Here is a 10,040-nt window from a genome sequence, read left to right as displayed (position 1 = left end):
GAGGCAAGCTATATTACCAAATAAATAAATAAAATGAAGAAGGTGGAACTCTGAAGTTCTGTTATGTTAACTTGCCCAAAGTATAAGATCAGTAAGTGCTGAAGTTGAGATCAGAAAGAGTTTTCTGTTTCTGCTTTGAGGCTCTGTCAACTATCATCGTGTCCACAGGACATACACAAAGACGTTTGGAGAGCGCTAATGAACAATGATGTCAGTTTAAAGACTAAGTTGTGCCCAGTCAAGTAATAATCTTTCCCTACCATCTGAGCGTTAAACAATGAGTAAGTTAAACAATGAGTAAGGAATCAATGATTTCAGTTGTGATGCTGGAGAAGAGTATTGAATATCCTGTTGTTGTTAGATAATGTGGAGTCAAGTAGGACTCATATCTGTGAAAAAGAGATCTGAATCCTGTTCTGTCCTATGCCATTCTTATAATCTCCAGTACCCTCAAGCCCGTAACTGCAGTCACTGTGTCAATCCACCTGGTTGAGGGTCGTCCTCTCCTTCCCTGTCTCTCCTATAGACTGCCAAAAGAACAAACAACTCTTTTTTTTTGAGGAAGTGATACCAGGGTGGTCCATAGAGGTAAGGATAGTGACGCTTCATCTCACATACTCTGAGCATGTTGTCAGGATGGGCCAGTCAGTGGAAAGGATATGCTTAGAAAGATGGAGGTCAGAGAGGAAGGTCGCCAACAAGAAAGATTGACACAGTGACTGTAACAGTGGGATCAATCATATCAGAGATGGTGAGGACAGCGTGGGATAGGGAAAGATTCAGATCTAGTCACAGGGTTGCTATGAGTCATAGTCGACTCGTGGCACCTAGCAACAGCAAGGCAATGAGGTTTGTCTTCCATGGGCCGGTCTCTGAATTTGACAGTCTATCCTTACTTGTGTGACTGAGTGAGCTGTGACAGCAGAGTTCAAAGGCAGGTATATGACTGAGCCTAGAGTATGACACCTCCCTAGGTGTCCAACTGTTCCTTTCTCTTTGACTTTTATTTTTCCCTTCTCTTAGTAACCTCTGCACTGCTGAAAACCCTCCAAACAATTTTGTTCACTATTTTGAATGCAGAAGCTTCTCCAAGATTTTCTATTTAAAATGAAAAAAAAAAATTTGGTGAAAGTATACACACTCAAACACATACTACTGAGACATTTATTAGCAGCACAATTCATTGTCATTTATTACATTAAGTTACATTGCCATTCTCACTTTCATTTTCCAAATTATTCTACCACTATTATCTTAAACTGAATGGCCTTTAAGTGTCTCATGTGAAGATTAACATTGTTATTTTCAATTTCATCTCAGATTAAAGAGCACATTGTTTAAAGCAAATATACTTGTTGTTGTTGTTGTTGTTATGTTCCGTCGAGTCGCTTGTGACTCACAGTGACCCTATGTACAACGGCCCTAAACTCTGCTCCGTCCTGTGCCAATCACACTGTCTATGGCACTCCCATCCCTATTATCCCAGTCACTGAATCAATCCACCTCATAGAGGGCCTTCCCCTCCTGTGCTGTCCCTCCACCCTCCCAAGCATGATGTCCTTGTCCAAGGACCAGTCTCTCCTCACAACATGTCCAAAGTATGTTAGACGGAGCCTCAGAATCCTTGCCTCCAAGGAGCCACCCGGTTTAACCCTTTCCAGGACAAATCTGTTTGTTTTCCTAGCAGTCCATGGTATTCTCAATACTCTTCTCCAGCACCACAGCTCAAAGGCATCAATTCTCCTTCTATCCTCCTTGGTCATTGTCCAACTCTCTGATGCATAACAAGTGATTGCGAAGACCATGGCCTGTATCAGATGCACCTTAGTCTCCAGAGAGACACCATTGCTCTTCAGTACTTTGGAGAGGTCCCTAAAAGCAGACTTTCCCATGGCAATGTGCCTTTTAATTTCCTGGCTGCTGATGCCAAGACTGTTGACTATGGAGCCAAGCAAACTACAGCTGTGTACAATCTCAATCTCTTCACCATCCATCCTGATGCTGCCAATTGGTCCAGTGGTGAGAATCTTTGTCTTCTTGACATTGAGCCTCAATCCTTATTGGAGGCTGCAGTTCTTGACCCTCTGCAGCAGGTGCTTCAGGTCCTCTTCAGTTTCAGCAAGCAGGGTTGTGTCATCTGCATAACGCAGATTGTTGATAAATCGTCCACCAATCTTGACCCCAAATTTCTCCTCATAGAGCCCAGCCTCCCGGATAATCTGTTCTGCATATAGGTTGAAAAGGTATGGAGATAGGATGCATCCCTGGCATACGCCCTTTCCAATTTTGAACCATGCAGTATTCCCTTGCTCTGTTCTGACGACTGCCTCCTGGTCCAAGTATAGGTTTCGCATTAGAATGATCAAGTGTTCTGGGATTCCCATTCTTCTCAGAGTCAGCCATAGTTTCTTATGATCCACACAGTCAAATGCCTTTGCATAGTCAATAAAAAACAGATAGACATTCCTCTGGTATTCCCTGCTTTCATCTAAGATCCATCTAACATCAGCTACAATATCCCTAGTACTACGACCCCTTCTAAACCCAGCCTGGACTTCTGGTAGTTCTCTGTTGATGTGCTGTTCTAGGACTTAGCTAATTTAAAACACCAAGGGATGCTCTGAATTAAGGTTCAGAGTTTAAAGAGTATGTCAGGGTAGTAATTTCAAGAGGTTTATCCACCCTCAATGGCTCTAGAAAGTCTAGATTTCATTGAAAATTAAAAATTGTCTTCTACATTTTGGCCCCCTTTTGATCAGAATTTTGGAAGTGGATTCCTTGATTAGATCTTTTTATAGTATGTCTCTATGCAGCATGCAGAAGCAATGATTTTGTAAATTATTACCTAACTTGGGAGGGACTGGAGAGCTTTACGCTGAGTGAACTCAGTCCCACAAGGATAAATATTGTATAAAACCACTATTGTAGAATGAGTATAAGGATCTAAAAGGAGTCGAAGGGGTTGGAAGCAGAGGGATGAAGACGTGCAGGGGGAGGGAGGGATTAATCATGGGGTTGTACAATATGATGGGGAGCGGGTGAGGGAAATGGAAAGAATTTGGTTTTGAAAACAACGTATTTGAATTTTGTAAATAAACTAGTAGAAAATGAAAAAAAAAAGTGTTCATACAAATGGTATACTTTAGAGGTTTAAGAAAGCTCAGAGAAGCCTACATTTTATGGTCAAGGATGTCTAATTCTGCAATTCTGTAGAAACTTACACAAGGCTCCACAACCAGTGTCAGGAACAGCAACGGCACTGGGAAGCTTGCATCCCATCGAGCGTGAGCTCTTCTGCTGAGTGCAGAACTGCTGCTGACAGCATGGTTATGGCATGCCGCAGGATCCAAAGTAAAAAGCCTGAGGGATTTCTCCAATTGGTCACTTAAGTAAAATGAATTTATCCTAACTCTCTCTATGATGGCATTAGAAAGAGCTTAAACCACTTAATAAATAAATGGTAGCTGGGTGATGGATCATATGTTCTCATTCACAGTGTAAGTGCTAGGAGACAAAGTGACTTTAACACTGTTCATGAGAGAAGCCAATTATCTGATAAGCACTTCCAAAGACCATCTACACAAATGTGGAAACAGAGCTCTTTATGAATGGTGTCTGACAAGGAAAGAGAGATTTGTGGCACTGGAGCTCTGGAAAATGTAATTATTTATCCCCTCACAATTAATGAAAGAAATTGAAAATGAAGCCTTCATTTCAAATCCTTTTTATCTGGATGAAACTTTAATTTTACATAATTAAATTGACTTCACAGTTCAGTGTGTTAAAATATGTAATTAAGCAGCATATCAAGGTTAAATGCCTACCGTTGTTGGCTCATTTAAAAATCATGCTGCTGAACTTCCAAACAAGAAGGAACACCTGCCTGTCCGCTGTGTTATCCTTAGAGTGGGGACAGCACACCACCTGCAAGGCTGGCTCCTCAAGTTCAGGTATGCAGCTGAGTTTTCTTGCATGAACCAACACTAACATATAGTTGAGGACATCTGAAGAATTTTAATTCCTTTCTATTTTGCAGTGAGATTTTATTTCTTTTTGGTGTCAAATTATCTGGCTACTTTGCTGGAGTTCTACGACTAATGACAAAGCTGTACTTCCTCTAGGAGTTTCCTCTAACACAGCACTTGCCTCTTCAAAGTTGTGTCTCCTGTTTGTTGAAAGACAACATCAAACGATTCTATTTCACAATTTAGGGTTAATGTCAGCAGAGACCTTCCCCCGCCCCTTGTTGTTGTGTACCGTAGATCTAACCCAAATGGCATAGGAGGAGATTGCGCATTCTTCTCCAGGGGATCATCTGGTGGATTTGAACTGTGCGCCTTCAGGACTGCAGCACAGCTTCTTGCCACTAGGCCACCAGAACACCCTTAGCAGAAACCTCTTTTTTTTAAAGATTTTATTATTATTTTGTGTGTGTGTACTGTCAAATCGGATCTGACAGGTACAGGAGGAGATTGCCCCTCCTTTCCCGGTAGATTTGGACCGTGCGCCTCTGGGATTGCAGTGCAGCTTCTTGCCACTAGGCCACCAGAGCTCCCCTAGCAGAAACCTTTTATAAATTACCTTTGTATCTCTGGAATGGGAGGAGTTTAGGAAGTACTGTGGATGCTTTGACGGGGGACACTGAAACCGGTTTGGGGTGAATTCACAGAAAATTTATCTTAAGAGGCACTGGTTCACAAAGCTGGGGATTTCTGCCTCTGTACCTCTCTCATTTTCCTCTTGAAGAGTGCCTTTGTAAGGAGCCCTCTTGGCATAAAGGTTAAAATTCAAATGCTATTTAAAGGTTGGTGGTTCGAACTCACCAGCTACTCACTGGGGGGAAAAAGTTCTCATGTGCCCAGATTGACTTGACGGCATCTGACAACTGTAACAGTGCCTTTGTGTTGTGATGGTTAATTTATGACTCAGTAGGATCGTAAATTAAAGGAGCCCTGGTTGTCCAAGGGTTAAATCTTTAATCAAAAGCTTGGCAATTTTAATTTACCAGTCACTCTTTGTGAGAAAGAAGTGACAATCTGCTTCCATTAACATTACAGACTTGGAAATGGCTATGAGGTTAGTTTTACTCCTCTGTAAGTTTACTTTGGAAGCAGGAGTGGCATCCACTTCCTAAACAAAATGCCTCTAGAAACTCTATGTACTTTGATAAATGTTGATAGTTGTAGAGGGGTTTCAGGTCAGCTTGACTCAAAGGCAATCAACAACAACAATGGTTTACTATGAGTTGGAGTAAGTTAGTATGCTATATTGTTATTCATATTAAAACTATGAGTGGAGTCAACTAGAGCCAAAATCTCTTCCCTTCCTGGTATATTCTACAGTTCATGACTCTTATCTACTGAGTGAGCTGTTGAGGGGAACTCACAGATTTAAGTAATATCCTTGCTGTGATATGTGGGGGGGAAAAATTCTAAACTCATCTTGTGAAATCTCCAGACATATAGGCCAGTGTGTATTGCTGGATCAATTACAGTAAGTCACCCAAAAAAGAATATAATTGCTCAGCTCCACAGTCAACACTCCTGGCACCAGCAGTCAGGAAATCAAAAAGCGTATTGCGATGGGAAAGTCTGCTGTTAGGGACTTCTCTAAAGTACTCAGGAGCAACGGTGTCTCTCTGGAGACTAAGGTGTGCCTGATACAGGCCATGGTCTTTGCAATTGCTTGTTATGCATCAGAGAGTTGGACAATGACTAGGGAGGACAGAAGGAGAGTTGATGCCTTTGAGCTGTGGTGCTGGAGAAGAGTACTGAATGTACCATGGACTGCCAGGAAAACAAACAGATTCATCTTGGAGAGGATTAAACCAAGCTACTCCTTGGAGGCAAGGATTCTGGGGCTTTGTCTGACATACTTTGGACATGTTGCCAGGAGGGACGGGTCCTTGGAGAGGGACATCATGCTTGGGAGGGTGGAGGGACAGCGCAGGAGGGGAAGACCCTCTATGAGATGGATTGATTCGGTGACTGGAGTAATCGGGATGGGTGTGTCAGAGGCAGTGCTGTTGGCGCAGGATAGAGCAGGGTTTAGGGCTGTTGTATAGGGTCGCTATGAGTCGCAAATGACTCGACGGTACATAACAACAACAACAATGAGCTGCTCAGGACAAACCTTTCAGAACTGGCACATATGCTCCATTTGCAGGTTTATTCTCTCTACAATGCCACTCCCATTCATTCTAGAATGTAGGTTGCTATAGAGATAGGTATTTTGGGCATGTTGCCAGGAGAGGTCAGTCCTTGGAAAAAGATAACATGCTGAGAAAGGTAGAGGGTCTGAGAGAGAAAGACCCTCAATGAGATCGACTGACACAGTGACTGTAACAATGGGCCTGAATAATATAGAGATTGTGAGGATGACACAGAACACGACAAGGCTTTGATCCGTTGTTCATGGGGTCACAACTAGGGTCCTAGTTGACTCACCTGCCTCTAACAACAGCATATGGCCATTAATTGTAAACAATATCACAATGCATATAGTGACATAATCTACAGTAAAATCCATCCATTTTTATCCTTTTGAAACAAAGCTTGAAATATGGTATTGTTTCTTTCAGGACATCATTAACATTATGAGAGTATTTCCTTAAATTTGATGAACTAGTTTTGTCTACTACTAACCATCTAGGCAGCTCTGGTGGCCTAGTGGCAAGAAACTGTGTTTCCATCCCAAAGGCATGAAGTTCGAGGCCACCAGTTGCATTGTGGAATAAGAATGTTAATATTGCTTCAAAAATCCCTCTGCAGGGTCAGCTATGGGTCAGTTCTAACTCTATGGTATACAACAACAACAACAACAACTCAACTGCCTAGAAACTAAGGTATGCCTGATTCAAAACATGTCTTCTCAATTACTTGTGATGCCTTTTGAGAGCTGGACAGTGAATAATGATGTCAGAAGAATTACTGAAGTCTTTGAGTTGTGATGTTGGAGAAGAGAATTGAACATACACTATGGACTGCCAAGAGAACAAATCAGTCTGTCCTGGAGAGGGTGAAACCAATTTGTTACTTGGAGGCAAGGATTCTGAAGCTCTGTCTCATATACATGGGCATGTGGAAGGGTAAAGGATCAGTGTAGAAGAGGAAGACCCTGGATAAGATGGATTGACACAGTGAGTGTGGCAACGGAGTCAGGTGAGTCAAAGATGGTGAGTCTGCCTCAGGATAGGACAAATTTCAGAGCCATTGCTCATAGGGTAGCTATGAGCTGTGGTCGACTCAACAGCACATAACAATGACAACAACCCATCTGTCAGTGTGCAATCCTGTGGTGGCTACAAGAAGGTCACCCATGGTGGACAGGTTTCAGGGAACTTCCAAAGGAGGACAGACTAGGATAAAAGGCTTGGTTACCTACTTCTGAAAATTAGCCAGCAAAAGAAAAAAAAAAAAAAGGTCTCATGAGTCATAACAGAATACTGTTAAATAGGTTACTGAAAGATTAGCCTTTTAGATTGGAAGGCACTCCAACCTTCAGAGGCTACAATAGTAGACTTGAGCATACCAACAATTATGAAAATAGTGCAAGACTGCCTATAATTTTGTCCTATGCACAGGGTTGCCAGGATTTGAGTTGACGCGTAGGTAACTAATAACAACTTCATTGCCTAGCTGTCTCATTCTATTGCCTTGAGACCCAAAGGGACTAACATGGGCTTTGACTAACAGTGGATGCCTAGGCATTTGTATAGGAGAAAAAAAAATTAGTGAAAACAAAGTTTTAGTAAGTGAAAAATTATATAAATTCACCTAAGCAAAATTAAGAAAACATGATTCATATATGATGAGTTGAGTTTCATAATTATAAATTATTTTCTCTCTTTTAAAATGTTTTTCTTCCCTTCAGGTCTATAGGTCACATTGATATGACTTAGTTTGAATATCACAGATACGGAAAAGTCCCTAAACTACTGTTTTGTAAAAATATAGTCATACATACCCATCGATTGGTCATTCCTTACATAATATAACTTTAGACGTTTCAATGTTGAACAAATGTAAACAATAAGAGCTATTTTGTACCACAACTACACATCTTGTGCCACTTCTCAAAAACATACAGGTTTGATTAAATTGCAAAGTTTAGACATCCTGGTCTGATGTTATAGACTTCTACTGCAGAAGTGTCTGAAATGCTTGCATGTTGTTGTTGTTGTTGTTGTTGTTGTTGTTGTTGTGTGCCTCTGAATCATAACTGACCCACAGCTGACTCTCCAGCAGGTTTTCAGAGGCAATTAATCAAACAGGAGAAGAGTTCCCATCTTTCTGCCATGGAGAAGCTGGTGGATTTGAACTGCAAGTCCTTGGGTTGACAGTGCAACTCTTTACCACTAACTGATCAGAGTGCCCTTGAAAGGCTTGTATCATAGACCTTTTTGACATCTCCTAAGCAGCCACAGATTAAGGAATTTCAAATGTCAGATAAAAACTCCTTACAATTAAAACATTTTATAAACACAGCCTGATGATTTTATCCTTATTTACTGGATCTGTGCTATTTGATGCTGTTGAACTGCTATTGATTTTTGTTTTTCACAAGATGGAAAAATGATGGTGATACGTGCAAATGGAGATGATAAACATAGATTGTCTCTAAGTCTTATATTTGTCTCTTTTAATCTTCTTTCTCATTAAACATTTTACCAAAGTCTTTCTCATATATCACTGAGTGGAAAATTGTGCTTGCTTTAATGGAGACTCCATGAGGAGGAATTGGACATCAGCATTTGACTGAATCAACAAGGAGAAAAAGACTAATTTTGAAAATTGGCAAGCATTATTCTACAGTCTTAGCTATTTCTTTTTGAAGCCTGAATTTAGGAGCATTTTAACTCATATATGGGTATGTGTTAGAAATCTCAACTGTCCAAGTAACAATCTTCCTAATTTTATTATTATTTCTCTTTTCCTGAATGCTCTTTTCTTTAGTTTGATGCTTGGAAAGTTAAAGGTTCTCAGCATAACTTTGTGTAGTAGATAAATAAGACTTGGTCCATTACTAGTCAGTCAAAGGAAACAAGCTAATTAGATGGTCAATCAGCCAACTGATGGCCATGGAAATGAAGTGGTATTTTCTTTAATTCATTTTACAGGAAGAGTAACTTCTTCTAACATCAAGATCCCTTCCCTCTTAATTCCAAGTGCAGTTAACTGGGTAGAGACCTACATACATTCAACAAGTCACAAATACCAAGACACCAAATTATCTAGTGCAAACTAATCAGCACTTTAAACCCATATCATGCTTTATTACCTGTAATTGTTATCTTCACATAGTTACAGGGGAGGTAGCTCTGAGAGGACAAGGTATTGAAGGAGTTTCAATACCACCTCCCTGTGTGAAAAAATTCTTTTTGTGTTTAGGATCTCTCTGATAGGATCAAGAAAGTATGCATCTTCCCTGTCTGTATATCAAGGAGGGAGAGAGGGTTGATGCCTGTATAAAATAGATACTAAGATATGCTGATACCAAAGTTAAAGTTGAAACATCAAAGAGCTTTTTAAATTAGCAACTATTTGAAACAATACATTTCATAATTCAAGGATAGATTTCGTTCTCAGTCAGGAAGGAAAGCTGGAAGAAAAAGTTGTTTAGCAGAAACTGCCGACCTAAGACTCAAATATGAAAGTTATAGTTAACAGAAAGATAAAACAGTTAAAAGAATCTAAAGGAGAGATATTAAAATTCTATCCCAAGACATCAGCTTAGAGTTCTTCTGCAGAGAAAATGAAAATGTTCAGCCTGCATAGAGACTCGCCAGTTCTTATGGCTTCATTCTGATATTTATACTTATTCACTGGTCACTGCCCTATCTTCTTAGTTTATCTTCTTTGAAAGGCAATTTCTTCTTGAAAAGAAATCTCAGGATATTTGATTACTCAGATAAATGCATTTAAAACTCAGCCAATTATGCAACTAGCAAAATCTCTAACTGGCAGTATTTGGAGTCATACCGCTACTTTTCAGAAAGGATGAGTCTAAATTCAAATAAATGGCTGTGAGCAGTTTAAGAA

General features: G+C 40.3%; 1 protein-coding gene across 2 annotated transcripts in view; it reads right to left on the bottom strand.

Annotated features, from left to right (window-relative positions):
• Positions 1–10,040, bottom strand: part of LHFPL3 (lipoma HMGIC fusion partner-like 3) — a 651,411-nt gene that overhangs the window by 202,929 nt on the left and 438,442 nt on the right. The gene's annotated exons all lie outside the window — the stretch shown is intronic.

This window comes from Elephantulus edwardii, unplaced genomic scaffold, assembly GCF_000299155.1.
Source record: "Elephantulus edwardii isolate Elephantulus edwardi_28Jun2011 unplaced genomic scaffold, EleEdw1.0 scaffold00022, whole genome shotgun sequence".
Classification (NCBI taxonomy): domain Eukaryota; kingdom Metazoa; phylum Chordata; class Mammalia; order Macroscelidea; family Macroscelididae; genus Elephantulus; species Elephantulus edwardii.
This window is presented reverse-complemented; position numbering and strand designations above follow the sequence as displayed.